Here is a 7,223-nt window from a genome sequence, read left to right as displayed (position 1 = left end):
AATGGTGGGTCCCCTGAATGTCAAAATGGGCCCCAGTGACAAACGGGGGCCCCTGAATGTCACAATGGGCCCTGGGGACAAGGGGGGGTCCCCAGGATGTCACAATGGGCCCTGGGGACAAAGAGGGGTCCCCTGAATGTCACAATGGGCCCTGGGGACAAGGGGGTGCAGAGGATGTCACAATGGGCCCTGGGGACAATGGGGGGTCGCCAGGATGTCACAATGGGCCCTGGGGACAAAGTAAGGTCCTGGGATGTCACAATGGGCCCTGGGGACAAGGGGGGGTCCCCAGGATGTCACAATGGGCCTTGGGAACAAGGGGGTCCCCCAGATATCACAATGGGCCCTGGGGACAATGTAAGGTCCTGGGCTGTCACAATGGACCCTGAGGACAAGGGGGGTCCCCAGGATGTCACAATGAAGTCTTGGGACAAAGGGGGTCCCCAGGATGTTCACAATGGGCCCTGGGGACCAGGGGGGGTCCTGGGATGTCACAATGGGCCCCAGTGACAAAGGGGGTCCCTATGGTGCCACAATGGGCCCTGGGGACAAAGGGGGTCCCCTGGATGTCACAATGGGCTCTGGGGACAAGGAGGGTCCCCAGGATGTCACAATGGGCCCTGGGGACAAAGGGGGTCCCCACGGTATCAGAATGGGCCCTGGGGACAAGGGGGGTCCCCTGAATGTCACAATGGGCCCTGGGGACAATGGGGGGTCCTGGGATGTCACAATGAGCCCTGCAGACAAGGGTGGTACCCACAGTGTCACAATGGGCCCTGCGGACAAGGGGGGGTCCCCATAGTGTCACAATGGACCCTGGGGACAAGGGGGTGCCGAGGATGTCACAATGGGCCCTGGGGACAATGGGGGGTCCTGGGACCTCACAATGGGCCCTGAGGACAATGGTGGGTCCCCTGAATGTCAAAATGGGCCCTGGGGACAAAGGGGGGTCCGCAGGATGTCACAATGGGCACTGGGGACAAAGGGGGGGTCCCCAGGATGTCACAATGGGCCCTGGGGACAGTGTGGGGTCCTGGGATTTCACAATGGGCCCCAGTGACAAAGGGGGTCCCCTGAATGTCACAATGGGTCCTGGGGACAATGGGGGCTCCTGGGACGTCACAATGGGCCCTGGGGACAAGGAGGGATCCCCAGGATGTCACAATGGGCCCTGGGGACAAGGGGGTGTCCCCAGGATGTCACAATGGGCCCTGCGGACAAGGGTGGTACCCACGGTGTCACAATGGGCACTGGGCACAAGGGGGGGTCCCTATAGTGTCACAATGGGTCCTGGGGACAAGTGGAGTCCCCTGAAAGTCACAATGGGCCCTTGGGACAATGTGGGGTCCTGGGACGTCACAATGGGCCCTGGGGACAAAGTGGGGTCCTGGGATGTCACAATAGGCCCCAGTGACAAAGAGGGTCCCCAGGATGTCACAATGGGCCCTGGGGACAAAGAGGGGTCCCCTGAATGTCACAATGGGCCCTGGGGACAAGGGGGTGCAGAGGATGTCACAATGGGCCCTGGGGACAATGTGGGGTCCCCTGAATGTCACAATGGGCCCTGGGGACAAGGGGGTGCCGAGGATGTCACAATGGGCCCTGGGGACAATGGGGGGTCCTGGGACCTCACAATGGGCCCTGAGGACAATGGTGGGTCCCCTGAATGTCAAAATGGGCCCTGGGGACAAAGGGGGGTCCGCAGGATGTCACAATGGGCACTGGGGACAAAGGGGGTGTCCCCAGGATGTCACAATGGGCCCTGGGGACAATGTGGGGTCCTGGGATTTCACAATGGGCCCCAGTGACAAAGGGGGTCCCCTAAATGTCACAATGGGTCCTGGGGACAATGGGGGGTCCTGGGACGTCACAATGGGCCCTGGGGACAAGGAGGGATCCCCAGGATGTCACAATGGGCCCTGGAGACAAGGGGGTGTCCCCAGGATGTCACAATGGGCCCTGCGGACAAGGGTGGTACCCACGGTGTCACAATGGGCACTGGGCACAAGGGGGGGTCCCTATAGTGTCGCAATGGGTCCTGGGGACAAGTGGGGTCCCCTGAAAGTCACAATGGGCCCTGAGGACAATGGTGGGTCCCCTGAATGTCAAAATGGGCCCCAGTGACAAACGGGGGCCCCTGAATGTCACAATGGGCCCTGGGGACAATGGGGCGTCCCGGGACGTCACAATGGGCCCTGGGGACAAGGAGGGATCCCCAGGATGTCACAATGGGCCCTGGGGACAATGGCGGGTCCTGGGACGTCACAATGGGCCCTGGGGACAAGGGGGGGTCCCCTGGATGTCACAATGGGCCCTGGGGACAAGGAGGGATTCCCAGGACGTCACAATGGGCCCTGGGGACAAGGGGGTGTCCCCAGGATGTCACAATGGGCCCTGCGGACAAGGGTGGTACCCACGGTGTCACAATGGGCACTGGGCACAAGGTGGGGTCCCTATAGTGTCACAATGGTCCTGGGGACAAGTGGGGTCCCCTGAAAGTCACAATGGGCCCTGGGGACAATGTGGGGTCCTGGGATGTCACAATGGGCGCCAGTGACAAACGGGGGCCCCTGAATGTCACAATGGGCCCTGGGGACAATGGGGGGTCCCGGGACGTCACAATGGGCCCTGGGGACAAGGAGGGATCCCCAGGATATCACAATGGGCCCTGGGGACAAAGAGGCGTCCCCTGAATGTCACAATGGGCCCTGGGGACAAGGGGGTGCCGAGGATGTCACAATGGGCCCTGGGGACAAGGGAGATCCCCATGGTGTCACAATAAGCCCTGGGGACAAAGTGGGGTCCTGGGATGTCACAATGGGCCCTGGGGACAATGGGGGTCCTGGGACGTCACAATGGGCCCTGGGGACAATGGGGGTCCCCACGGTGCCACGATGGGTCCTGGGGACAAGGGCGTCCCCCTAGATGTCACAATGGGCCCTGGGGACAATGGGGTTGCCCAGGATGTCACAATGGACCCTGGGGACAAAGGGGGGTGGGCAGGATGTCACAATGGGCACTGGGGACAAAGCGGGGGTCCCCATGGTGTCACAATGGGTCCCCAGTGACAAGGAGGGTTCCCCATGGTGTCACAATAGGCCCTGGGGACAAAGTGGGGTCCTAGAATGTCACAATGAGCCCTGGGGACAAAGGGGGGTCCTGGGATGTCACAATGGGCCCTGGGGACAAGAGGGGATTCCTAGGATGTCACAATGGGCCCTGGGGACTAATGTGGTCCCCACGGTGTCACAATATGTCCTGGAGACAAAGAGGGGTCCCCAGGATGTCACAATGGGCCCTTGGGACAATGGGGTTCCTGGGATGTCACAATGGGTCCCCAGTGACAAAGGGGGTCCCCAGGATGTCTCAATGGGCCCTGAGGACAATGGGAGGTCCCCATGGTGTCACAATGGGTCCCCAGTGACAAGGGAGGTCTCCACAGTGCCAGGATGGGTCCTGGGGACAAGGAGGTCCCCAGGATGTCACAATGGGCCGTGGGGACAAAGAGGCTCCCCAGGATGTCACAATGGGACCTGGGGACAAGGGGGTCTCCAGGAACTCACAATGGGCTCTGGGGACAATGGAGGTTCCCCAGGATGTTCACAATAGGCCCTGAGGACAAGGGGTGGTCCCCATGCTGTCACAATGGGTCTCCAGTGACAAGGGGGTCCCCAAGGTGTCACAATGGGCCCTGGGGACAATGGGGGGTCCTGGGACGTAACAATAGGCCCTGGGGACAAGGGGGTTCCCCACAGTGTCACTATAGGCCCTGGGGACAAAGGGGGTCCGCACGGTGTTACAATGGTCCCGGGGGACAAAGGGGGATGCCCAGGATGTCACAATGGGCCCTGAGGACAAGGGGGGGTCCCCATGGTGTCACAATGGGTCCCCAGTGACAAGGAGGGTCCCCATGGTGTCATGATGGGTCCTGGGGACATGGGGGTCCCCAGGATGTCACAATGGGCCCTGGGGACAATGTGGGGTCCTGGGATGTCACAATGGGCCCCAGTGACAAAGGGGGTCCCCTGAATGTCACAATGGGCCCTGGGGACAATGGGGGGTCCTGGGACGTCACAATGGGCCCTGGGGACAAGGAGGGATCCCCAGGATGTCACAATGGGCCCTGGGGACAATGGGGGGTCCTGGGACGTCACAATGGGCCCTAGGGACAAGAGGGGGTCCCCAGGATGTCACAATGGGCCCTGGGGACAAAGAGGGGTCCCCTGAATGTCACAATGGGCCCTGAGGACAAGGGGGTGCCGAGGATGTCACAATGGGCCCTGGGGACAATGGGGGTCCTGGGACGTCACAATGGGCCCTGGGGACACAGAGGGGCCCTAGGACGTCACAATCAGCCCTGGCGACAAGATGGGGTCCCCTGAGAGTCACAATGAGCCCTGGGAAGAGAGGGGGCTCCCAAGGACATCACAATGGGCCCTGGGAACAATGGGGGGTCCTGGGACGTCACAATGGGCCCCAGTGACAAAGGGGGTCCCCTGAATGTCACAATGGGCCCTGGGGACAATGGGGGGTCCTGGGACGTCACAATGGGCCCTGGGGACTAGGAGGGATCCCCAGGATGTCACAATGGGCCCTGGGGACAAGGGGAGTCCCCAGGATGTCACAATGGGCCCTGGGGACAAAGAGGGGTCCCCTGAATGTCACAATGGGCCCTGGGGACAAGGGGGTGCAGAGGATGTCACAATGGGCCCTGGGGACAATGGGGGGTCCTGGGATGTCACAATGGGCCCTGGGGACAAGGAGGGATCCCCAGGATGTCACAATGGGCCCTGGGGACAAGGGGGGGTCGCCAGGATGTCACAATGGGCCCTGGGGACAAAGTAAGGTCCTGGGATGTCACAATGGGCCCTGGGGACAAGGGGGGGTCCCCAGGATGTCACAATGGGCCTTGGGAACAAGGGGGTCCCCCAGATATCACAATGGGCCCTGGGGACAATGTAAGGTCCTGGGCTGTCACAATGGACCCTGAGGACAAGGGGGGTCCCCAGGATGTCACAATGAAGTCTTGGGACAAAGGGGGTCCCCAGGATGTTCACAATGGGCCCTGGGGACCAGGGGGGGTCCTGGGATGTCACAATGGTCCCCAGTGACAAAGGGGGTCCCTATGGTGCCACAATGGGCCCTGGGGACAAAGGGGGTCCCCTGGATGTCACAATGGGCTCTGGGGACAAGGAGGGTCCCCAGGATGTCACAATGGGCCCTGGGGACAAAGGGGGTCCCCACGGTATCAGAATGGGCCCTGGGGACAAGGGGGGTCCCCTGAATGTCACAATGGGCCCTGGGGACAATGGGGGGTCCTGGGATGTCACAATGAGCCCTGCAGACAAGGGTGGTACCCACAGTGTCACAATGGGCCCAGGGCACAAGGGGGGGTCCCCATAGTGTCACAATGGACCCTGGGGACAAGGGGGTGCCGAGGATGTCACAATGGGCCCTGGGGACAATGGGGGGTCCTGGGACCTCACAATGGGCCCTGAGGACAATGGTGGGTCCCCTGAATGTCAAAATGGGCCCTGGGGACAAAGGGGGGTCCGCAGGATGTCACAATGGGCACTGGGGACAAAGGGGGGGTCCCCAGGATGTCACAATGGGCCCTGGGGACAGTGTGGGGTCCTGGGATTTCACAATGGGCCCCAGTGACAAAGGGGGTCCCCTGAATGTCACAATGGGTCCTGGGGACAATGGGGGCTCCTGGGACGTCACAATGGGCCCTGGGGACAAGGAGGGATCCCCAGGATGTCACAATGGGCCCTGGGGACAAGGGGGTGTCCCCAGGATGTCACAATGGGCCCTGCGGATAAGGGTGGTACCCACGGTGTCACAATGGGCACTGGGCACAAGGGGGGGTCCCTATAGTGTCACAATGGGTCCTGGGGACAAGTGGAGTCCCCTGAAAGTCACAATGGGCCCTTGGGACAATGTGGGGTCCTGGGATCTCACAATGGGCCCCAATGACAAACGGGGGCCCCTGAATGTCACAATGGGCCCTGGGGACAATGGGGGGTCCTGGGACGTCACAATGGGCCCTGGGGACAAAGGGCGGTCCTCAGGATATCACAATGGGCCCTGGGGACAAAAGGTGGTCGCCAGGATATCACAATGGGCTTTGGTGACAATGGGGTCCCCAGGATGTCACAATGGGCCCTGGGGACAAAGAGTGTCCCCAGGATATCAGAATGGGCCCTGAGGACAAGTTGGGGTCCCCTGAATTTCACAATGGGCCCTGGGGACAAAGAGGGCTCCCCAACATATCACAATGGGCCCTGGGGACAATGGGGGGTCCTGGACGTCACAATGGGCCCTGGGGACAAGGAGGGATCCACAGGATGTCACAATGGGCCCTGGGGACAATGGGGGGTCCTGGGACGTCACAATGGGCCCTGGGGACAAGGGGGGGTCCCCAGGATGTCACAATGGGCCCTGGGGACAAAGAGGGGTCCCCTGAATGTCACAAGGGGCCCTGGGGACAAGGGGGTGCAGTGGATGTCACAATGGGCCCTGGGGACAATGGGGGGCGTCCAGGATGTGAGAATGAGTCCTGAGGACAAGGCGGGGTCCCCATGGTGTCACAATGGGTCCCCAGTGACAAGGAGGGGTCCCCATGGTGTCACAATAGGCCCTGGGGACAAAGTGGGGTCCAAGAATGTCACAATGGGCCCTGGGGACAAAAGCGGTTGCCATGGTGCCACAATGGGCCCTGGGGTCAAAGGGGGTCCCCATGGTGCTACAATGGGCCCTGGGGACAAAGGGGGGTCCTGGGATGTCACAATAGGCCGCAGTGACAAAGAGGGTCCCCAGGATGTCACAATGGGCCCTGGGGACAAAGAGGGGTCCCCTGAATGTCACAATGGGCCCTGGGGACAAGGGGGTGCAGAGGATGTCACAATGGGCCCTGGGGACAAGGGTGGTACCCACGGGGTCACAATGGGCCCTGGGCAAAAGGGGGGGTCCCCATAGTGTCACAATGGGTCCTGGGGACAATGGGGGGTCCTGGGACGTCACAATGGGCTCTGGGGACAAGGGGGGGTCCCCAGGATGTCACAATGGGCCCTGGGGACAAAGAGGGGTCCCCTGAATGTCACAATGGGCCCTGGGGACAAGGGGTTGCAGTGGATGTCACAATGGGCCCTGGGGACAATGCGGGGTGTCCAGGATGTGAGAATGAGTCCTGAGGACAAGGGGGGTCCCCATGGTGCCATAAT

This window comes from Patagioenas fasciata, chromosome 13 (assembly GCF_037038585.1).
Source record: "Patagioenas fasciata isolate bPatFas1 chromosome 13, bPatFas1.hap1, whole genome shotgun sequence".
NCBI classification, from domain to species: Eukaryota; Metazoa; Chordata; class Aves; order Columbiformes; family Columbidae; genus Patagioenas; species Patagioenas fasciata.
This window is presented reverse-complemented; position numbering follows the sequence as displayed.